The sequence below is a fragment of the Haliotis cracherodii genome, unplaced genomic scaffold, assembly GCF_022045235.1.
Source record: "Haliotis cracherodii isolate W230 unplaced genomic scaffold, xgHalCrac1.p SCAF_1, whole genome shotgun sequence".
NCBI classification, from domain to species: Eukaryota; Metazoa; Mollusca; class Gastropoda; order Lepetellida; family Haliotidae; genus Haliotis; species Haliotis cracherodii.
The window spans coordinates 48,923,283-48,949,408 of NW_027266264.1; the positions used below are offsets into that span (position 1 = coordinate 48,923,283).

At 40.3% G+C, this 26,126-nt stretch overlaps 1 protein-coding gene across 1 annotated transcript in view; it reads left to right on the forward strand.

The window, feature by feature from the left end:
- The window catches only part of LOC139478870 (chondroitin sulfate synthase 1-like), a 59,192-nt gene that overhangs the window by 2,458 nt on the left and 30,608 nt on the right, over positions 1-26,126 (forward strand). The gene's annotated exons all lie outside the window — the stretch shown is intronic.

A 26,126-nucleotide genomic window follows, 5' to 3' on the forward strand; every position in this document is an offset into this window, starting at 1 on the left:
CACAATGAAATACAGATATTACTATGATTATCTTTTTGACATATGAGAATTTGTTCTTTTATACTTTGCCTAGTTATCAAGTGGGTTACTTCTGAGAAAATTGGGGTATTTCCCTTTCTACAAGTGAAGTATCAGAACTATTTATGTTGTGGTGAACATCAGTTTTGAAGGAAGCCCTTGCTTTCCAGTATATGAGTTTGTGAGTCTGTTTTGGTTTCCTAGTTCTTCTATTCACTTAAAGTGCCTAGGCTGGGTGTGTGCCCAATCATGTCAGTGTCAACATGCTTTTTGCTTATCTGCCTGCTTCATTTCCATAATGAGGATTGGGGTTGTTTCATACATAAACAACCACTGGGAAAGTTGCTATGACTTGCAAGACACAGAGCTGTAAGGACATATTCTGTCAGGCCATGACAAATAACTTTTTCAGTTTTCGCCTCGCACTTAGATCGCTTCACCACCAAACACCCAGTCTTACATCATTGTCCCAAGTGTGGTGACAGGATTTGAGTTTTCAGATCTGTTTGTTTTCAAGGACATTGACTGAATATATTCCCAAGATATTATTCAAAATTGGTAATGATATCAAAAAGTTATTAATCATTTTAATGTCCTTATGAAATCTCTTTCAATATCACAGTCTACAGTAAGAATGTTTGTTCTTTCAACATTGTTCCGGGCATCTGTGTACATTAACTGTTCATGTACATGTCATGATGTGATTCATATGAAGCAAGGGTGTTTAATAGGTAGGATATGGAGTATTTCATCAACTGACAAAGGTTAGCACACAGTAATATTAAAAATTAATTTGCCTCCTTACCAACATTTTCAAAATAGAGATTAAAAATGTAATTATGAATGTTATGAATCATGTTTATATCTCAGAAGTAGGGCAAAATGCTCTGATTATCCATTTGATGTGTTCAACTGGTTCACACCCTTCCTTGGGCTCATTATGTCGGACAGTATTTCAAGCCTGCATCGTCAGGTTACTTTCCACCCAGACAATTGTGTGCACAGAGTTATGTTATTGTTTTGTGCAGTCTTCACAGAACCAGTTTATGCGATGACAAGGATGGGTGTTATCGTGAATCCTACCTGTTGTTAGCAGATGTAAAGGGTGTGCTTCTTTTCAAGTTCTGGGACATCAAACAGATGCATTGATTTGCGATTACAACTTTGAAGTTTGTTAGTTGTTCAAATACTTCGTCTTTTTGAGTTTTTTTAATTGATGTCTCATGTTCCTTAAACTAAACACTTTTGTTTCAGATGATATTGAAGTGAACATTGTCTGTAACTTGAGACTCTGGTTTTAAAGTTCAAATTCATGTGATAGTTTGAATTATCCTCTGCCTGTAACTGGTAGTCCTGATATTGAACTCCTCATCTATTGCCAGGCCTGGGAATGTTCCGTGTTCTCACATTGACACATCCAGTGTAGGGGGTGACAGAGACACTTATGCACACAGTATATCGGTCTGGTGTAGTGGGACTCCAAAATATATGTTGTAACCTCATGCAGTACAAGTTTTCTAGTCTTGTTAGATATTCTCAAGTGTTCACTTTGATTCTACAACCCTCTCTCATTTATTTTCCACATCTTTCTCATATATTCTATAGTTTGAAATAATGTTCAGTTTACATGTAATTGTATATTGTTGTAGTGCTAATTGCATATTGTTGTAGTGCTAATTGTATATTGTTGTAGTACCACATTGTAATCTAAGGTAATAATTAGTGTCAGTATGGGCTATGTTTGTCCCATGTTAATATGGTGTGGAAACCTTCATAATTCATTAAGTATATATACTGTGGTCCTTGGAAGCAGAGTCAATGAGCAGGTGATCTGTCTCTCTCTTTGCTGAGACGTTTAAATAATTTCAGTGCAATCAATGCGTCTCGTTGAATAATCAGTGCAGTTGCTTGTTCGTGGTTGGAAGATGAAGCAATCAATTACACCGGGCATGTTTTGTTGGAATGCTAATTTAGATAGCCCATATGTTTGGTCACTGGTGAAGTGTATGTTATGTCATGCCATGTCTCGTTCACCTGTGATATTTGCATTGGCATATTTAGAATATTAATATTTGACTTGTTGAGACATGATGCTTTTATGTAGTTTTCTAATTTCTTTTCCTTGTGTACAGTGTTTCAAATTTAGCATGCAACTCAATAGATCCTTGTCGTTATCTGGAGGCCCTTGTAGACGGGCAAGTGTCATCCTTAAAACTCGAGTGGTTGGGAATTATTCATTTATGTATTTCTTATTGTTTTATTGCAGGAAAATATTGATTTATGATGGTCATAACTTGCCTGTATTGTTAGGTATGTTTATTTGAGTGGTTTATTCCTGTGTGGCTTCACAGCACTTGGCTACTGAAAATAACACAGCTTTCGGACTAGAAGATATTTCAAGATAACACCTTTCGCCTGAAGGCAGTGACCTTAATTAGCATTGTGTACTTCACACCCTTAGCTTATCAGCTGGGAGATTAACACAAGTCTGTTGCAGCTGCTTATCACAGTGTACAGAACCCATTGAGGCCTAATTAAACATCCATTATGTGAGCTGTAGATTAGCTTGCAATACCTTGTGACATGAGAAAGTGTGTAAGTTGGATGTGGTCAACATTGACACTGATGCTTTAGTTTGGGGATATTTAAAGTCACTGAGATAAGTAGTAATAACTGTTTATTTGCATATATATTTTTCTTTTGTGGGAATGGTTACAATAAATCTTTTTCCCCTGAGGATATGGCCTCTATAATGGAGGATCAATCTGCTTTTAAATGAGATTGATTCAAGGCTGTATCTGAATAAGGTAACAGGTTTATGGTCAGAAGGTTACCACCACCAAAATGAGGGATACTGAATGCATTGTTCTGGCCTTAGTGTAAAGTGCAGTTTAACACTGTATAATTGACACAGCTTAATGTCATTGATTTAGTTCCAATCCTGGAAAACTTCACCAACGGTGAAATGACTTTGTCAAATTTATTCCCCCATCCTGGGAGGATGTCTGGTATCACATGTATTTCTCTGTTAGAAAATAGAAACATTGGATATTGGACGATTTAAAATTCAATATTCTAACTTTTAAGATATCAATTAGAACAGGGCTGTGGGAGTTTTATAGAACATCCATAGTGTGTGGGGGGTAGCGAGAGATATACGGAGTCAATGTTAATACAATGGCAGGAGCCGGGTTTGGTGCTGGAATCATAGATGGTCCATGACATTGGAGTGGGCAAAGGGAGGGGGGGAGGTTGTCTGGAATGTCTTCAGATCAATAGCCAACATGCATTCCATCATGTGTCTGTCTGCAGGCACATGGCAGTCGACTGTGAAATAACCGTCCTTGGCCCAGAGGGCTTGAAGTAACTACCCTGATGACAGTATGATAATACAGTTGTGTTAATTGCTTTGCCGGTCAGCACAGATCACCTGTACATGCTGTAGTGAGGCTTGTATTGAAGCCTTGATCATGCTACTTTGTCATTTCTTGTCTGGGATCAAAGAACTGTTCTGTAGGTCATGTAACTGATGTATGTAACATTTCCCAGTATTTTGACAGTTGTGCTTACTGCATTGCTTGATTCTGATGGCCTACATCTGGAGCAATGGAGGTCCTCCAGTGGTCCTGTCCAAGGAATTAGGTGTGATAATTAATACAGAAAGCAAACAGTATTCCAGGATTGTTCAGGTTGCTGATTGTTCTGAGAGTGCAATTGGCAGGCAAATTTGGCAACAAATTTATGATTGACTTTTTTTTTACTGTTTTGACTTTTGTAAATTGTAAGGAATAGGGAAATGTTTTATTCAATTTGGGAATTTTTGCTGTCTCGATCTTGATAATTCCCTGCTGGTACTTGAAAAAATGTTTCTTGAATGTGTCTGAAGGACCAGCATTAGTGTCAAATGCTGTAGAGACAAGCTTGTCAAGGTTAGAATTTGAACTCCCATACTCATAACAGGTAGTATATCTTCTGTTAAGTAGACACTGGATGTGATAGAGCTTAGACTATGAACAGATACTTTTTCACTTTTTCTCCAGTGTCAGGTTGATTCCCAATAGAGCCATATACCTAATCTCGGGAAGACACAATCACCTTTTACGTCTCTACATGTGATTCGTTGGATAAGTTAATGTGTCAGTATTTTTAAATAGTCTCCTGGACAATTTATGTGACATCAGCTTGCATTATATAATTATAGCCTTCTTAAATTCTGACTGCACACCATTGTCGGTTTGCACATTGTTGCATCCAACACAATACAATGTAAACATATGTGATATATTGTCCACTGAGTGAATCACTCAAAAAGAGGTTATAGGTGTAATGGCACTGGTGGATTTGGAAACATTGCATTACATTTGGTATAATAGTTGCAAAAAAAGGCATTAAGTAATATTCGCCCCATATGTTAAATTTGTATTGTAAAGTATGGCATTAATGACACATGTACCTACTATCTGTCAACTAAAGTTTGTTTCAAGGCATCAAAGGCAGTAATCTGACTAGTTGCTGTAAATAATGGTGAGTTGTGCGAACTACTGATCCCTTCATACACAATTTCCCTGAAATAAATGGGTGCGGTCGGGTAGCCTAGTGGTTAAAGCGTTGCTTGTCACCCCGAAGACCCAGGTTCGATTCCCAACATGGGTATAATGTGTGATGCCCATTTCTGGTGTCCCCAACCATGATATTGCTGGAATATTGCTAAAAGGGGCATAAAACCAAACTCACTCACTATAAAGTTTATCTACCAGGACTGAAATCATCACACTCCAGTATGATATTCCTATTAGTTGGTTGGTTGGTTTGTTGATTTACGCCTCACTCAGCAATATTCCAGGTATATGACGGCGGTCTGTAAATAATCGAGTCTGGACCAGACAATCCAGTGATTAATATCATGAGCATCGATCCACGCAATTGGGATCGATGACATGCATCAACCAAGTCAGTGAGCCTGACCACCCGATCCTGTTAGTCGCCTTTTACGACAAGCATGGGTTGCTGAAGACCTATTCTACCCCGGAATCTTCACGGGGCTATTTCTGTTATTACTGAGCTTATATGTACCTTATTCAATGCCTTGCCTACGGGTTTCTCTGAAAGGGCATGTAAGGCCACATCATTCAAAGTATTTTGTTGATTTTAAGCTTTGGATTAACTTTCTGACTATCACCAGCAGCTAGGAGATGGTGTAAATCCTGCTGAGATAGCTGAGATACCCTAAGTCTCCATGGTCCATAGTATGGGGCCTGACATTGGTTGCTGGTGGTCTTCAGCACAATGTATCATTGTCTAATAGTGTGATATTTTTAGTTTTCTCCACCCAGTCGTGAGTATTCTGTGATAAAGTACTAGTGATTGTGATATAGTACTAGTGATAGTGATATAGTACTAGTGATTGTACTGTTCTTTAGCAATTTTGTTTTTAAATAATATCAATGTAGACTAGATCTAGATCAAGCCACAATATAGCTGAAAATTCTTTTGCTGATGTGACAGATTTTTTTTTCACTCACTCTTTCCTACAGAATACAATTTCATGTAGAAAATATTTGATGTGCCTCCTAACCATATTTCCATATTCAGGGGGCACAGGTGGCCCACTCAAAGGTGCCGTAGTTAACTGCAGTGTTCCGTCCCTTTGGCATCCCAAAAAGCTATTATCATGGGTTTGAATCCAAGAGTCGCCCTGACTATATGTTTCTTGGTTTGTCAGCATCATACAAGTGTAATAAGCAAAGGCCTACCTGATTCACTCACTCACTCACTTACTCATCAGTGAAATGTTTTTGCAAACACTGTCAGTATACCTAACTGAAGCATCAAAATAATCCTTGTTATGCTAAAAAAGCTGTGATAATGGCCCCTTGAAGCCTACAGGACCTGCACTAACATTAGATGAGCCTACCTTTGAAGAGGCAAAGTTATCAGATCCATGTGAGTGAGTGAGTATGGTTTTATGCTGCTTTTAGCAATATTCCATCAATATCACGGCGGGGAACACCAGAAATGGGCTTCACACATTGTACAGGTCTATGTGGGGAATCGAACCTAGATATTCGCAAGACGAGTGGACGCTTTAACCACTAGGCCAACTAAACACCCCCAGATCCACGTGAGTGAGACTTTGACAGTTCGTTTCGGACCATGCATGGAATTATGACAACACCAGATGTAGCTCGGTATAAGGCTGAAATGTGTCGTTAGGGCTTCACAGAGGTTCCCAGACAGAAGTTTGAATCTACATCCAGCCATTTTGTGGCCACAGATCAGGATACATGATCAGGCATGACCACAGGATTGAAAACGACAGTGGGTTAACCCTATGTAGTCTGTTCCATCCAAAATTTCAGATGATGTTAGTACAGCCATTATCTGGGTTACATCCAGTATTCAGTGTGAGGGATGTGAAAGGACTGAACTCGCTTAAACTTGTCAGAAACTCTCCATTACCTCCAGAACGCAATATCACAGCAGTGAAATCATTGAGGGTGTTCGTGGAGGAAGTTCATTGTGTATAGAGACATTAAGGAAATTATGGCCTCACACATGCATAGAGATCACTTCCACAATGTTGATGGAAATATAAACATCATTCATTATATAATACTTTTTCAACAACAGGTAGGGTTTATTGTTGTGGTGGTTACAAAATGAAGGCATGTCGGGTTTGAAGCATTAGGTACATGTGAAGGTGAATTGCTGAATTGCTCAGGATTTTTGTAAAACCAGAATGTATTGACTACTTGCTATACCATGTAGATTCCCTTCTAACCTGCAGCAACTTCAATCAATCAGGACACACCTGCAACTTGATATGTTCTTGATCTGTTGGCCAAGTCCAGAGTAGACATTGCTCCTGCTTGAGGTTTAGAGAGGTCAAGCTACACGGCATTAGTGTGATTGTCTTCATTGTACTGTGGCCAGCATTAGTGTGATCGTCTTCAATGGACTGTGGCCAGCATTAGTGTAATCGTCTCCAATGTACTGTGGCCGGGACATCCTGGCAGACCTAGCAGTGTGATAAGGAGACCCTGGTTCAATACCTCACTTGGGTGTATGTGAAGCTCACTCTTTCTGCATAGAAGTTGTATCAGGACTGCAGGACTGCAAATGTTGTATCAGGACTGGGGGCTAAGTTATGTCCTTGACTTAGTGAGTAAGTGATAATTATTTCAACCCTACCAGCAGTTGTGTGGCTATTCATGGCCTCTGCTGACTACAAAATGTTCAATGTACACCTATCATCTCTCCTATATTTGATTTATTCATTTCATTTTTTGTCAAATCATAGACCACTTTAATATGATATAAATGACACAGCTTACTACCCACTGGACATGTAACATGTGACACCAATTTGTCTAATTGTTTTGCAAAATAAAATTTTAATTATTTCAATCATGCGTATTGCACGAAAGCCTGTTTATGAAATACACCGTACATCACTGGTTAACAGATTATCGATAATATTTAGAATAAGGAGCATCTATCACTTGTGAATTTGTCTTGAAAGTCAATTGCCAAGTTGTGTGATTCACAAATAATTCACTTAGGCAGGTAACCATAATTCCTTGTAACTTGTTACAAGTAATAGCCAAGCATTATGGTGTTTACAAGCAGAACCTTAATGACTGTGACTTGTCCTACAACTGGTGTGGTGCTGCTGCAGGGGCTGCACATCTTTACCGCGTTGGATAGGCTTATCTTGTTGATGCATATTTCTCTGACATGTTTGGGTTCAGGGAGTGAGCTGGGATTGAAGGATTTAGGTTGGTGAGTTATACAGATTGTATGATTTCATAAAAGAGGCAATATTGATGATGTGTAAGGATTAGATATTGAGGGGCGAGTTATTTGAGCTGCCAAGAGCCACTGTTGTTCCTGAGTCACCACCTTCAACAGTGTCACAGTAGGGGATAATGTCACAGGAATGTTTTATGGCAGGTTGACATCGTTTATATGCAGGATAAGAGATAGATGACAAGAAGCAAGAAAACTGAGAGGGTAGGTCAGGGTTTAGTAAGCTGACGTTCAGTTTATTTCATCATTCATACCAGTGGACCAAAATTGGGATCATTTGGCCGCACAAAAAAATAATTCTCTCTCTTAACTTAAAAAATCCCCAATTGGTAGGGAAGGCGATTTTTAAAATTTCTTTTATTAATTTGATCTAAAATTTACAATCACACTATATGAAAATAATGATGTAAAGAAGTTTTCCGATTTGAAAACTTGGGGAAAGTCATTGCGAATTGTCAGAATTCAGAATGTGCAATAACTTGGACATAGACACAGGAGCCTCATTTAGCATGCACAGTTTCTATTTCTGTAAATTTAGGGTCGGTAAGTGATGACAAACAGGATTGTTTTTGTGTAGTCTGATGTCACAGGGAACAAGACTAACCTAAATGCTACTTTAATGGTCTTTTGGGCCCATATTTAGTATCTTTGAGGTCTTTAAGCACACAATGTAGTACATTATTTGGCTAGAACAGTGAAACTTAGAAAAATATTTTTGGAATTTTTTTAGTAAAAAAATGTTGGAAGTTAAATGAGATTTGGGTTTGTCAGGAACATGGTGGCATGGTTCAGAAGTTTTTAGTACGTTGGAAATATTTTCTTGGTGAACTACAGAAGATCTTAATGATTTTCACATTTTACAAGAAGCTGAACAATGAGTGTTGGTATTTAGAATAACCATATGTTTATCTCATTAAAAATCCAAATAAGAAACCCAAAACAAAGTTTCCCAAGTGATAACCTTGTAGTGGACTTTTTAAGGCCATTAAGTTTGTGTCAGAGTTTTGACATAAGGTTTTGTCTAGAATTTTGATAAAACATGACATGTGACATGCATGGGAAATTAAACACCAGCAATGATGTTTAATATCTGTCACTTGTCAGGGTCCTGCACTCAGCATGAACCAGGCTACTGTTTCAACTGGAACCCACTTCTCACCTAGCTGTACAGCCAGTGGTCTCATTCTCACAGTGGAAGTCGCAGCTTTCATGACTTTCTCAAGGATGATAAACATGCAGAGGAAGAGTTTGTGATCCTTGCCCCCAAATGACATTTGTTTGAAGAACACAAATCTGCGTGAGATTAAATTTCAGTGCATTAGTAGTACAAGCATTGATGATCCTTTTACATACAGAAATGACCCATGAAGATTCCGGGGTAGAATAGGTCTTCAGCAACCCATGGTTGCCTAAAAGGCAACTATGCTTGTTGTAAAAGGTGACTAACGGGATCGGGTGGTCAGACTTGGTTAATGCATGTCATCGTATCCCAATTATGCGGATTGATGCTCATAATGTCAATCACCGGATTGTCTGGTCCAGACTCTATTATTTACAGAGTGCCGTCGTATAGCTGGAATATTGCTGAGTGCGGCGTTAAACAACAAACAAACAAACAACATACAGAAATGTTTGATACAGAATTGTTAAAAGATTTCCGCCGAATATCGTGTAGTGATGGTAGTCCGTCTCGCTGTCCCTGAACGATATTATTTTCCCTTCTGAGCCCTGACTTATTTATTTCTGTCAAAATTAAATTTTTTCAGAGACTAAGCATTAGTCTAAAGTGATGGTAGCAGACTGGAAAACAACAACACATTAACTCTAGCACGACTTTTGTAAAAATTTGAATAGATACAAATTCCATTTGAGTATAGACTTGGACCCAGTTTCACAAAGGGATATCATTGTGGCTATTGTAACTCCTATACAATCAGTGCTACGATCACTTTGTGAAACAGGCACCTACCGTATTTTCTTGAGTATAGTGCGCACCTATGTATAATGCACACCCCCCTCTAGCGGGTTCAATATTTTGGAAAAAAAAGAAATTTGAATATTATGCGCTGAAAAGAAATTACACCGTATCCCCATCAGCGAAGTCCGGCAAACGAATGGGTGATGAGAAACTTCGTCAGTACAAATTCGAAATTTGAGATTAAAAATCACCAGACATGTTTATTTACCGTTTCAATTGTAATTTTTGTTCAGCTAGGCATTGTTTTATATCCAGGGATTAAGATTACCATGTTTTCTTGGATTCGGTCAAGACACACCCAATGATACAACTTTACAGGATTTTAATGCAAGGATTGGCAAAAGTTGTATCTGAAACTATTTTTTTATCAGGAATAATATATTCCGGTTTCTTGTTAATTTAGATGCAGCTTTTACTAAACATATTTAAAATAATAATAACCCTAAGCGAAGCAGCTGATCGCTATTGCCGGGTATTATTTTTAACATGGAACCAGTCTGACCAGTCACCATCAAGGCTCCCGTGCACATGATCGCATGATATCGTGATCGCAAGAATTCCGTGTTGACATAGAATCGTCCAACAAAAACAAATATGACTTTTAACGAATCAAAGTATGGCATTTATGATATATGTATCCATTCTCTGTCAACTAAAGTTTGTTTCAAGGCGTCAATAGCGGTAATGTGACCGTGGTTGCTGTTAATAACAGTGAGTTGTGCGATCTTCCGATCGCTTCACACACGATTTCGCCGAAATCAATTAAAACAATATTAAAAGGAGTTTTGAATAAAATTAATGAAATATGTTACAAACATGTTACGTGCTCACAGTAATGTCTTTCCATGGGGGAAAAAACATCAAAACTCATTAATTCGTGTGTAATGCGCACCCCCTTCTACACAGCTGGGTTTTTTTGGAAAAAAAGTACGCACTATAGTCAAGAAAATAACTCAAGGCCTAACTCCCAACACTAGAGACAATGCTGAGTTATGATTTTGTGGCAAAACCAAATTCTCTTTAGAACGGGACTAAATCTTATTGACATATTTTTCATTACCACAGTTGGGTAGTAGCTCTGAATGACCAAAAAACATTGTTCATGCAACAAATACCAACTGCTCTTTTGGACCCATGAAGATCCAGGGTAGAATAGGTCTTCAACCCATACTTGCCGTAAAAGGTGACTATGCTTGTCATAAGAGGCCACTAACAGGATCGGGTGGTCAGGCTCGCTTACTTGGTTGATGCATGTCATCGTATCCCAATTGTGGGGATCACTGGATTGTTTGGTCCAGACTCGATTATTTAGAGTTTGCCGTCATGTAGCTGGAATATTGCTGAGTGCAGCATTAAACAATTGTTAACCAACAAACAAACAAAACGAAAACTGCTCTGATGTTGTTGACTTTTTATTTCAATATTTCTGAAATAATTGAGATGTAAACAATGTATCAAAAATAAAGACATTGCCCGTACATCAAAGGATACCTTTAACACTGGACTGAGTGAGTGCTAATTAATCATCCCTTTCGGATTGGCGGACAATGTGACCAAAACACAAATGTTCCAACAATACATTGTCATTATACAAGTCAAATTTTAGAATTATGACCCAAACCAGGCCATGGTTTTATTATTTTTTATCAACTGATCAAAGCCAAATTTTAGGATTATTAAAAATAGACATCATTATCATCAAGACAAATGTCAACTTGATAATCATGGTCATTGTCTATAGTTGAAACAATTTCAGCCAGTAGAATGGGGCCAGCTATAAACTGGGAATAGGGGCAGATGCAGGAAATACTTGCTCGGTATCTCAGTGATGGGGATGAAATGAAAGAGCTCTCCTCTTCTACTTGCTGGGGAAGTGAACATCCACATTCTCCTGTCCCCATGCCCTACCTTGTCCCAGTAAGTACCCTTGCCGTGTGAATCGTGTTCTTGCTGTGGGAAAGTGTTTCGTAGCTCCATGTGGCAGTCCACAGGTCCGTCGTCCACCCACACCCATTACTACTATAACAATATTACCACTGATCTCTCCTGAGTGTCTCATGATTGTAGACTAGAACTTCGGGGCTACAGTGAACAAGTAAAACTACATTCACAATGCTAATTATTAAAGGTGGTGTTTATTGTTTTTTGTGATTCTTTCTCACAGACCCCTATCAAGTATATAGAATACTAAACAAGCTCCCATGTAATACCAATTTTATGAAACGAGTGAATAGTTCTGTTATTTGACCAGAACTATTCACGAGTTTCTTAAAATTGGTATTACACGGGAACTTGTTTAGTATTTCATATATGACTTGCCATTTATAACTTTTTTTTAGAATTTGACTGTTAGGTATGAATAGGCAGACACCTACACGATCCACAAAGTAGTCCAATTTAACAAAATAATACTTCAAAACATGTAAAATGTTGACACATATTAATATGATACCTTACAACCACCCACCTTTTAGAATTCAGTCATCCGTTCCACAAAGTTATCGTAGCGCTAAGGTTATCCTAACTCACATACTTAAACAGAAACTTGCAACTACGTCGTTGCGCTAGAGTACGATCGCCTTGTGGAACGAGGCCCTGCACGACAAAGTTAACAATCATGTCACAAAATACCCGATGACATAATTAGCGGAATTTTGTTGCAAGATCCATCAGCAATACAATGCCATATGATGCTAGCCTAGCAACAAGGTTGCTGGGGTCATTGAGTGTGCATAAGCTCCTCTCAGTGATCTATCATCTCCACAAGCATTGTCCTTGAATAAGCCAAGAAATGCTGAGAGCAGTACATAAGCACACGCTTTGGTATTACACAATGTGTAATAGAGCTGTATGTTTATGAAACAGGTGATCTCTTTATGGGCAAGTAATAAATGCTGATATTGGGTCCGAAAACATTCATTCACCTACTAACTCAGTTTTGTTACTGAACTCAGCATGTAATTACCTGACCCATTTAGTTGAAGAAATCATTGATATCTGATGTAATGAAAATTGTATTAATGAGTCAGTTTCAGTTTGGATTTGAAATGGAATCTTTGATATCAACTGTTAATGCAAGGGATTCCTGGTGAAGTAAAATAGTCTGATGATATGATGGTGTTCATATTTCAATATGAAAGAACATCCCCTCACCCTCTTATAGACTAATCCTGTTCATACTGAAATATGAACATGCTAGTCTGTATAATGGAGTTCATATTTCATTATGAACATGCTAGTCTGTATAATGGAGTTCATATTTCATTATGAACATGCTAGTCTGTATAATGGAGTTCACATTTCATTATGAACATGTTAGTCTGTATAATTGAGTTCATATTTCATTATGAACATGCTAGTCTGTATAATGGAGTTCATATTTCATTATGAACATGCTAGTCTGTATAATTGAGTTCATATTTCAATATGAACAGGATTAATCTATATAAGGGTGAAGGGATGTTCTTTCATTGAAACTGGGTTGGTTCACTTTGTAGTGTACTCATAGAAGGAAGAGGCAAGGATTGATGCCCCGAAAACTAGCTCAGCAGGGTAGCTGGGTCATGCCCTGTTTCCTGTGTTAAATGGAATAATATGATAACACCAGCACTGACTTGGTGTGTTGAAGTTTGCTGTGTCTTCACACATGCTGCAGACATCAGTAACCTTTCTGTATATAGGAGGTGAAAACTAAGCTGAAGTTATTCCAGGAACATGAAGGATTATTTGTCTTGTTGATAACTGTGTGTCAGATATCCCCTCGCAGGCTCTTGACATTGCCCCATGAGGAAGGGGAGCACAGCTTCCCAGCAGGGCCATGTAATCCTCTGCTTTCAGGTCAGGGGAAATATTCCAGTGGAAATTTTGTTTTATCAGAGCTTTCTATGAACGCATGACTTCAGAACAATGGCTGTCCTTTATATCTAGACAGGATGTGTTTCCACATTATTTGGTATAAGTTTGTTAGATGTTTAATTGTTGTGGAGTTAAGGTGCACGGCTGCTTTTAGATTCAACAAGACAGCAACATTTGACTTGATGCTGACTTCAATCTGACTGTTTTCTCACACAGGCCTGTGTCGCCTCTCGTATGGTGTTTCGGACGCTTTTGAAAAGTCTCAGAGTGCCATGATAAGTCCCACTTTTTGGTTAGTCAGGTCCCTGGTTCTGTCTACGTTGACAGCCAGAAGTGTGAAAGCATCTGGTTGACAGAGATCTTTGCAAAACGATGTGAAGAATTTTGTGAACTTTAGCGGGATTGACAACACACTGGGCAATAAACTCCGTGGCTGCCCTGTCCAGGAAACCGATATTGTTCGCCATAATATTTGCTTTCCAGTTTGTTGTCAGGGGTGCATTTAGACTAACAGGCACACAATTTTTGATGGAGTAATTTCAGCGAAATAAGGTCATAAACATATGAGCTATGATATTGTTTTGTGGAATTCTGGGAGATCGATCCCAGTGTGTGACATTGTTGACTGCATTGGTGCAGAGCTAATGTACAACAAAATACAACAGTAAATTAATTGGTATAAGCAAAGACTTTAAACAACATGTGCATTACTTGTTGATGTAACCAGTGAAGATCCGGGGTAGAATAGGTCTTCTGCAACCCATACTTTCCGTAAAAGGCAACTATGCTTGTCATAAGAGGCGACTAACGGGATTGAGTGGTCAGGCTCGCTGACTTGGTTGATGATGCATGTCATCGATTCCCAACTGCTTTGATCGATGCTCATGATGTCAGTCCCTGGAGTGCAGCATTAGACAACAAAAAAACAAACTTGTTGATGTCCTGCTTTTCATGTTCTATTCTGTTATGTAGTCAGGACATAAACACATACTGGTGTGTACCATGATAAATCTAATATCATTTCCTCTCTAACTGAACTCTTCAAGGCAGAAACCAAAGCCATCTGATTTCAAGGCTGTCCTAGTGTCACATCATTTTGTTTTGGGGAGCATTGTCTCCCTTGAAATAGTTGTGTTAGTTGGGTTAGTGGTAAACTGCATGAAAAACAATTTTCATCCAAACAAGTAGTGGTAAATCAATCATAAAATAATATATACAACAAAATTGAAATACTCAGCCTTGATATGCACAGATATTTTGACACTGCAGTCTTCTTTCATTAATGTATGCAGGTGTGATAAACAGGGATCAGGTTTTTTGTTTCAAGATCTTTGTGAATCATTGTTTGTCGTGTGTTCTCTTGCTATATTTGACCATCACAGCTTTCCACTTCCAAACCACTGCAAGTGTGTCAACACAGGTGTATTGTGGCTGTGAGTTGTGTGCCTGGTGAGCTACAAGCATGAACAAGGATGACTTCCCAAGGGCGGATCCAGCATTTTTGGTGTGGATGGGTGTATCTTCAGCATGAAATTTGCCGATTATTTTATTTGACCTGAGTACATTTTGAGTACATTGTCTAGTAGATGGAATCAAGTTGATGTGGAGTTATCATACAACCATTGTGCTTGTACAGATGTTTGCCTGTAAGGCAGTGGTCATCTCAATATGCAGCCGTGATAATTTCTTGCCAGAGCATGACTGCAGTTACAGTCAGTGTTGCTACGCCTGCACAGATCATGGGGTCATGCCTTCTCCAGGTGACTCTTGGTGAGAGTATTATGGCACCTTGATGTATGAATGAAGAAAGTCAGTAAGCCATGCTATGACTTGCTACGCAAGTGAGGAGACTAATTGCTTGAGCAGATCCTGTCTGGTGTGCCTGTCATTAAAGCTGGGATTCCATTTTCTGTTTTCTTAAATGCTAGTTAAGGATCAGAAATACTGTAAAACAATATGTCTGGTTGGAAGAAAATCACAAACAGAAAAATTATTTTTGAAATGTATCATGCAAACTTGTTACAGAAGACTTTTGATGTGGGGCTTTTTGAAGACAATCTGGCTTGATTTATTTGCTAATGTGTGTGACGGCATATTTCCAGACTGCACACATGGACTCGGGTTACAAGGGGAATACACACTGATGTAATCAGCAACAGCCCCATGTGAAGCACTTGCACACAAAACTTCTGACATTTGGTAAACGCTTTATTCAATCACCAAACTGTTCATTTTTCTACTGGATTTGTCACGCTGCAGATCAGGTTACTGAAATGAAAGGGTTGGGAGGACAAGGGCAGCCATTTTCTCGCCCACCCTGAACTTAATGACAATTGTCTAGCCAACAGCAGCTGAAGCCAGTGGGTCACACTGTCTACAAGGTCTGGGCCAGGCTTATATCTATGTATTCAAAGTAGCTTCACGCACCTTTACCCAAATATTGACAACAGCCAAAACTGCTTTGAAAGAGCTTGTTGGCGACTCAACAAAAGTATTGTTGTAGATGTTGGGAATGGTCCGCATCATGACCACACCTTGTCTCACTTGATACATACTTAGTGATAGTTGGTCAACACTGTTACACCTTCTCTCACTTGATACATACAGAGTGATAGTTGGTCAACACTGTTACACCTTCTCTCACTTAATACATACAGAGTGATAGTGGGTCAACACTGTTTCACCTTGTCTCACTTGATACATACAGGGTGATATTGGGTCAACACTGTTACACCTTGTCTCACTTGATACATACTTAGTGATAGTGGGTCAACACTGTTACACCTTGTCTCACTTGATACATACAGAGTTATGGTTGGTCAACACTGTTACACCTTCTCTCACTTGATACATACAGAGTGATAGTGGGTCAACACTGTTTCACCTTGTCTCACTTGATACATACAGGGTGATATTGGGTCAACACTGTTACACCTTGTCTCACTTGATACATACTTAGTGATAGTGGGTCAACACTGTTACACCTTGTCTCACTTGATACATACAGGGAGATAGTGGGTCAACACTATTACACCTTGTCTCACTTGATACATACTTAGTGATAGTGGGTCAACACTGTTACACCTTGTCTCACTTGATACATACAGAGTTATGGTTGGTCAACACTGTTTCACCTTGTCTCACTTGATATATACAGGGTGATAGTGGGTCAACACTGTTACACCTTGTCTCACTTGATACATACAGAGTGATAGTGGGTCAACACTGTTACACCTTGTCTGACTTGATACATACAGGGTGAAAGTGGGTCAACACTGTTACACCTTGTCTCACTTGATACATACAGGGTGATAGTGGGTCAACACTGTTACACCTTGTCTCACTTGATACATACTTAGTGATAGTGGGTCAACACTGTTACACCTTGTCTCACTTGATACATACTTAGTGATAGTGGGTCAACACTGTTACACCTTGTCTCACTTGATACATACAGAGTGATAGTGGGTCAACACGGTTACACTTTGTCTCACTTGATACATACAGAGTAATAGGTCAACTGTGTTCGGACTGCACACAATACTTTTCCTTTGTAACTCAACAGTTATATTATGTTATTGTAGCACCTGGGTGATCTGTTCATTGTCTGAGGCGTCTTCAGCAACCCATGCTTGCCGTAAAAGGCGACTATGCTTGTTGTAAGAGGTGACTAACAGGATCGGGTGGTCAGTCTCGCTGACTTGGTTGACGCATGTCATCGATCCCAATTGCGTGAATCGATGCTCATGATGTCAATCACTGGATTGTCTGGTCCAGACTTGATTATTTACAGACTGCCGTCATGTAGCTGGAATATTGCTGAGTGCGGCGTTAAACAACAAACAAACCAAACCACCTACCTGGGTGATCTGTTCATTGTCTGAGGCCTAACATGTACCACCTGGGTGATCTGTTCATTGTCTGAGGCAGTACGTGTACCACCTGGGTGATCTGTTCATTGTCTGAGGCAGTACGTGTACCACCTGGGTGATCTGTTCATTGAGGCTGTACGTGTACCACCTGGGTGATCTGTTCATTGTCTGAGGCCTTACATGTACCACCTTGTTGATCTGTTCATTGTCTGAGGCCGTACATGTACCACCTTGTTGATCTGTTCATTGTCTGAGGCCGTACATGCACCACCTGGGTGATCTGTTCATTGAGGCCGTACATGTACCACCTGGGTGATCTGTTCATTGAGGCCGTACATGTACCACCTGGGTGATCTGTTCATTGTCTGAGGCCGTACATGTACCACCTGGGTGATCTGTTCATTGTCTGAGGCCTAACATGTACCACCTGGGTGATCTGTTCATTGTCTGAGGCTGTACGTGTACCACCTGGGTGATCTGTTCATTGTCTGAGGCCTAACATGTACCACCTGGGTGATCTGTTCATTGAGGCTGTACGTGTACCACCTGGGTGATCTGTTCATTGTCTGAGGCCTAACATGTACCACCTGGGTGATCTGTTCATTGTCTGAGGCCGTACATGTACCACCTGGGTGATCTGTTCATTGAGGCTGTACGTGTACCACATGGGTAATCTGTTCATTGTCTGAGGATTCAGTAATTATTTGCTTGTGGCCAGGTTAACGGTGTTTGCAGATTTAACTGATTATATTCCCTAGAACATATTTATTTTTGATGATAAACAGAATTCCAGTATCAATGGCAACCACTACATGTGTATATTTGTGTCAGGAGATAACTGTGATAGAAGTCATATTTCATTTTCAAGAACTGTGGAAAGTTTCTGAGCACTTTTAGAGAATGGTCCGAAGATCCTATTTAGATATCTAATGAGACAACCCAAGTTTAGGAGAGCAAAAATTTGTTCGCTCTGTTGACGTCATTGGATTTACAGCTTTGTTAAGAGGAAACATTAATGAATGCTCATGTCTTTATGCTGATGAATAAGTAATATCTCCACTTAGCTTGAATCTACAGACACTAAGGGTTGCTCCACTTTTTGCACCCCCAACTGAGTGATCACTACCTTGACCGAGTATGTAGGCAGTGCCAATGTCTTTATCTGGGGCAGGCAGCAAGGGAAGATTAAGCCATCACAGCCTCCCCAGCCAGATAGTGATGCCGGTGTTGTGAGAGCAGCTCCTGAATGAACTGTTTGTTTCATGAGTCATTTCACAAGCAGAGACCTTCGTGTGCCGTTACATATGTGTGGTGGTTGTTCCTGGTAACCACAGCGATGACACTAGGGCAGCCTTGTAATCGGATGGATTTGGTCTCTGCACATGAAGAGTCCACTTTGAGAGGATACTATAGATTTATCATGGCTGATACCGGTGTTATGTTTTTATCCAGACAACATAATCACTTTGGAAAGGTTGGCTTCATCTTTTGAAATAACACAAGAATAAAGAACTTGATGACATCTGATGCCACTTTTCCATAGTTATTTCATGTAACGTTACGTTAAACCATCACACTATTAGGCTGTTGCTGCAGTGCAACCACTGGTTTGGTGTACTCTTGTCATGTTTCAGAAGGGATGTTACTGAGAACCAAACAAGCCTGGAAAGTGTGTCCTTGCTATCGGTTTTGAAAAAATCTGTGGAAGTAAATTTGGTCATAAAATTTAATTATCCCATGCATATGATTTCCTTTTAGTGTTGCACCTATGAACACAATACTTAGGCACCCCCAGTTTCAAATCTTGTTTTGGGGCAAATGATTTCATAACATCTCCAAGACACCAAGAAGAGAGTTGTTATTGTCAGAGCCTGACTTGTGACCAATTGTCTTTTTTCGTTTCCGCTTTCCTCACATTAGTGTGGTGAACGCTGGGTTCCTCAGAACTAAACAAGTTGTGTTTCTTATCATGGCTGCTGCTTCCATCAATAGACGGGCCCTCTTCCCCACACAGTAAGCACCAGGACCCTGACAACATGATGGCTACACACAGAGACTCACTGCCCTGGGCCTGTGTGTAGAAAATAACAACATTAGGTAGCAGATAGTCACAATGAATGAGGCAAGGACTGTGCCAGGTCACAACACCAGGTGAGATGGTCTCAGTGAATGGGGCACAGTCTCTGTGAAGTCACAACACCAGGTAGATGGTCTCATTGAATGGGGCACAGTCTCTATCAGGTCACAACACCAGGTAGATGGTCTCAGTGAATGGGGCACAGACTGTGTGAGGTTACAGCACCAGGTAGATGGTCTCAGTGAATGGGGCACAGACTGTGTGAGGTCACAGCACCAGGTAGATGGTCTCAGTGAATGGGGCACAGTCTGTGTCAGGTCACAACACCAGGTAGATGGTCTCAGTGAATGGGGCACAGACTGTGTGAGGTTACAGCGCCAGGTAGATGGTCTCAGTGAATGGGGCACAGTCTCTGTCAGGTCACAACACCAGGTAGACGGTCTCAGTGAATGGGGCACAGTCTGTGTCAGGTCACAACACCAGGTAGATGGTCTCAGTGAATGGGGCACAGTCTCTGTCAGGTCACAACACTAGGTAGATGGTCTCAGTGAATGGGGCACAGTCTCTGTGAAGTCACAGCACCAGGTAGATGGTCTCAGTGAATGGGGCACAGACTGTGTCAGGTCACAACACCAGGTAGATGGTCTCAGTGAATGGGGCACAGACTGTGGCAGGTCACAACACCAGGTAGATGGTCTCAGTGAATGGGGCACAGACTGTGGCAGGTCACAGCACCAGGTAGATGGTCTCAGTGAATGGGGCACAGACTGTGGCAGGTCACAACACCAGGTAGATGGTCTCAGTGAATGGGGCACAGATTGTGGCAGGTCACAACACCAGGTAGATGGTCTCAGTGAATGGGGCACAGTCTCTGTGAAGTCACAACACCAGGTAGATGGTCTCATTGAATGGGGCACAGTCTCTATCAGGTCACAACACCAGGTAGATGGTCTCAGTGAATGGGGCACAGACTGTGTGAGGTTACAGCACCAGGTAGATGGTCTCAGTGAATGGGGCACAGACAGTGTGAGGTCACAGCACCAGGTAGATGGTCTCAGTGAATGGGGCACAGTCTGTGTCAGGTCACAACACCAGGTAGATGGTCTCAGTGAATGGGGCACAGACTGTGTGAGGTTACAGCGCCAGGTAGATGGTCTCAGTGAATGGGGCACAGTCTCTGTCAGGTCACAACACCAGGTAGACGGTCTCAGTGAATGGGGCACAGTCTGTGTCAGGTCACAACACCAGGTAGATGGTCTCAGTGAATGGGGCACAGTCTCTGTCAGGTCACAACACTAGGTAGATGGTCTCAGTGAATGGGGCACAGTCTCTGTGAAGTCACAGCACCAGGTAGATGGTCTCAGTGAATGGGGCACAGACTGTGTCAGGTCACAACACCAGGTAGATGGTCTCAGTGAATGGGGCACAGACTGTGGCAGGTCACAACACCAGGTAGATGGTCTCAGTGAATGGGGCACAGACTGTGGCAGGTCACAGCACCAGGTAGATGGTCTCAGTGAATGGGGCACAGACTGTGGCAGGTCACAACACCAGGTAGATGGTCTCAGTGAATGGGGCACAGATTGTGGCAGGTCACAACACCAGGTAGATGGTCTCAGTGAATGGGGCACAGACTGTGTGAGGTCACAACACCAGGTAGATGGTCTCAGTGAATGGGGCACAGACTGTGGCAGATCACAGCACCAGGTAGATGGTCTCAGTGAATGGGGCACAGTCTGTGTCAGGTCACAACACCAGGTAGATGGTCTCAGTGAATGGGGCACACCTTGGACTGCAGTCAGGACACACTATGTTGTTATGTGCACAAAACCACTGATAAATGTAGTTTCACTGAACTAAACTTGATAAATACATTGGCAATGACAACATGAACACACTTTATGCACAGTATGAATTTCACAATGTGAAATCGTCTAGCTCATGTTGTTTCCTGAGTTCAAAGATTGATCCCAATTATTCCTCCCTTTGGCCAACTTACATTCCAATTCTTTATTTAGGAGTGTTCGGTGGCATACTTAAAAATAACAGCATATCTATTTGGGTTGAAACAATACAGCAAGGTCACGATATATAGGTCACAATATGAAAAATAATGGGATATCCATGTTTATGTCAAATCACGTTGAAACTTACTGACTTTTGATTTGTCAATAGGTTCCAAAGGAAAAGCCTACCTGTGAAGATCCAGAGTAGAATAAGTCTTCAGCGACTATGCTTCTTGTAAGAGGCGACTAACTAACTCCTTTGAAATGTTTATACAAGTCCTTCATCAATTTGTTTGAAGATTGCCTTTTGTATCAATTTAAACAGCAATGTTAAAAGATCAGCAATGGTAATGAAAATGGATTTTCCAATGTGCATCAACCAAACCCCAAGTCCTCAATGAAAACAATGCTCTCGAATACTGCATATTTCACATTTTAGACCTAGACAACATTGCCTGTTTAAAAATTCGACACAGAAAACATTACCAGAATTTTGAAGGAAAGAAGTGAAATTCTGCCAATGTTAGTCTCTGCTTCATGTGCCGGTGTTCCCTTGCCACCAAATATTGTCCAAATTGCTGATTTATCCTGACCAAGTTTATGTAACTTGGAGACAAACCACCCTCTCTCTCACAGCAGGCGGAAACTACTGCAAGGAACATGACAGCATTTAATCCAAACCTTGAGCAAACCAGTGTCTCTGTGTCCTAGTCTCCCTGCCTATGCACACGCAGTTGATCAAGTCACTCGTCCCAGTCCAGGCAGAACTTTCCATAGTACAACATTCATAGAAAACAGGTGTGCATGTAAAAGCAAGCAATTCTCTGTGCTTGCATAAACACATATTTTATATTACACATTTGCAAAAGGCTACTCTTACACAGCCTACAGAAATTCTACACCATGAAAGGCTCTGCCTAAATTTGTATATGGAAACAAAAAATGATTTAATTCAACGAGGTTATTAATGTTTCAGACACCGCTAAGGATGGATGTCATTTAAACCCTCTCTTACTTGATGCATGAAATTGGAATTTCTTGAGGAATGGGTGGCAGATGGTCGGTACCAAATACTTCTCATTGTTCACACAGTATGGAGAATAATTGAAGAAAATTTGACTTCCTGCTGCAACTACAGTTTGCCAAGAAAACATTGTGTTCAAATATTGAACCATCTTCTGATATGACAATCTGGTTTCACATGCCAGTGGATTCTGACATTGGGCAGGTTGTGGTGTGCAGCAGTTTTAACTGCCAACTCATCCTGACGTTATACTATCGTGCACATCAAACATTCACTTAATCCATCATAATCAAAGGCAGAGTTTCGTGCTCTGAAACCTTGGCAACGATCCCTGACATTCCGTGATTTGTATATTTGTATATTTAGGCTAATCAATTTCACCTTACCAGTACCACTGATAATTGAATTGGATTTGCAGCTTAATCCTCTGATGTCAGTTTTGATGAGAAAAAAGTAATGTGGAATAAATACATGTACTGCAAGACAAGGTAGTGTTTTATCACAATACATACCTATTTGAAATTTTGACAGATGTATGGGCAACAAAAACTGAAACACAAGGGTAGTTGTATTGATCCTATTGCTGCAAGGGTAGTTGTATTGGTCATATCACCACAAGGTTAGTTGTATTGGTCATATCACCACAAGGGTAGTTGTATTGGTCATATCACCACAAGGTTAGTTGTATTGGTCATATCACCACAAGGGTTGTCGTATTGGTCATATCACCACAAGGGTAGTTGTATTGGTCATATCACCACAAGGGTAGTTGTATTGGTCATATCACCACAAGGGTTGTCGTATTGGTCATATCACCACAAGGGTAGTTGTATTGGTCATATCACCACAAGGTTAGTTGTATAGGTCATATCGCTGCAAGGGTAGTTGTATAGGTCATATCACCACAAGGTTAGTTGTATTGGTCATATCACCACAAGGTTAGTTGTATTGGTCATATCACCACAACGGTTGCTGTATTGGTCATATCACCACAAGGGTAGTTGTATTGGTCATATCTCTGCAAGGGATAGTTCATCCAAGTTCTGTTTTGTCAACAGTTGTCATAAACAGGTTACTTGTTGCTCAAACATTGCAACCATGATTAACTACCTGCACTTTAATGTACATAGTCCTTGTTCAAATGCAGTAAATAGTTATGTTGGGTTAAATCCTTAGCAGGGCATTCACTCAAGCGTCTTGTGTGTTTTGTGTCAATGCAGCGGCTGTCTGCTTCTAGATTTGTTAAACCAGCATGGCCCTTTGGGCTGCCCCATTGAATGTGTGCTCACTAGCTGAGACTCTTCACACCGATACTTGAATAATAACTGCTTGAATGAAAATGAACAGACAAGCCCATTCCCACTGCATTCAGCAGGTGTGCATAATGTCTGATTCGTTCACTTCGTTGCTGCCAAAATTGTCTTAAAGCTATTTTTCAATTTTGGTAATGATATAGTGGAATAGCCTGTGAAAAGTTCATGAGTCCTGACAATGTCCTGATGCCATGAGTGTATGGCAGTATCACTGGAAGAAGTGTTGTAGTTATTTTTTTCCAATTTAAAATATAATGTAGAGTTTGTGAATATTTGGTTTTGGATCACATTAGGGAGTTGTTCAAAAGGTTAATGTTAGACAAAAAGACTTAATTCTTCTGTGAGCAATATCAAGGAAGGATTTTGAACTGGCACAGTTTTCAAAGTATTTCATCTCATTTTATTAAAAATAGTGATGTTGTTTAATTTCAGAGTATGTCTGGTTGAGTATTGTGTTTTGTTTGTTAATTGAACTGTAGCGTCCTTAAAGGGTTGATTTTGGCAAATGGGAAATTTGCACAACTGTTAACGTCCCCACCCCAAAACTTTCACAACTGTTAACGTCCCCACCCCAAAACTGCACAACTGTTAACGTCCCCACCCCAAAACTTGCGCAACTGTTAACGTCCCCACCCCAAAACTGCACAACTGTTAGCCTATACTGAACTTCAGGAATTCATATTTGTATCCAACATTAACCTTTTGGACTACTCCCAAATGATGTCCACAAAATACAAATTAGAAATGTAAGGCTGTGGTTATTTTAATTTCTTGATGTGATATAGCGAAACATCAAGGTATGTTTGAAAACCTATTAAAGGTATGTTATTGTTGGAGTGGGAGGAGCCAAATGAATTGCTTTCTAACTATTTTCTAATTATCTTGTACGACAATCAGTGCTATGTCATAGAAAATATTATGTCTGTAGTAAGCCGTAAATTAAGTTTTTTCTTCAATGAAAGCAAAATTAGGGTAACAGCCATTGTGTTTGTGAACTATATTTATCTAGTTGTAAAATCAACACACATAGTTAAATAGGTTGTACTTTGTCAAAAACAAATAATTGAGCAGTTTGTGAAGTAGAATTGTTAGAAATGTGCATGGAAGATAATGTAAATAATCAGTCCGGTGTCCAATTTGTCTGTTTCTACGTTATAAGGAAGGCAGTAGGACAGGCAGACGAGCTGAAACTCAGCCGATCATGTCATGTTTATTTTGTCTGCCATTCTGAGGGCTGTAAACAAACGCACAGTACCTGATAACCCACCTTATAAAGTCTGTTTCAAACATCCCGTATTTGATCAGATCTGTGGCTTTGTGTCTTCGTGTCTTGACTATCACTACCACCATACAGGGGAAACGTTTGTTGGCACAAGTCAGGGCTCACGCATTTAGTGGGATCAAATTGGAAAAGCTTCAGCAAAAATGTATGGCATGTTTTTGATGGAATGTGATTATGCTGTCAATATTATGTGGCAAATGATACGATTTTATGTTTATGACGGCTGTCATATTGAGAATAGTGTGTAGTAGTTTGAAAATGGAATTAATCAGTGTCCTAGAAAATTGTATAATTTACATTTGTGAGTCTTAAACTGGCCTTGGGAAGGATTGTGAGGAAACTGTTGACAGCTGTAGAAACATGTTTGTGTTAGTTGTAGAAAATGTCTGACCTGTCACATTCTGGTATTGTTTGTTATATCCTTCTATGGTTACATGAGTCAGATGCAAGGATGCTTTCATTGCCATCAGAGACAAATGTACCAGATTTGGCAAGAGGTGATATAAGAAGTGAAGGGTCACAAAGGCGTGATCATGGTGACCTGTATAGGTGCTAGTGCACGATGTACCCTAAGCATGTTGTTGCCAGGAGGGAGGGGCTGCGGAGACAAGCAGATCAGGTTGCTGTTGCACCCCGTCCCCACACATCCCAGTTTCCCCTAACTTGGAGGGAGAGGAACCCTGGGTTTATTTGAACACCATTGTTACCTGGTGAAGTCTGGCGGTGTGTATAATTCACTACAATTGCCAGATTGAACAAATGGCCTGCATATGTCGGACTGCTCGCCACTTCCGGAGACTGTCCTGAGAATCCCTCTCCCCAACTGGAATCCCAACATTTGCGATATGCTTTAGACCAACTATAAGTGACACTTCTTTTTAAAGGGAGAAAT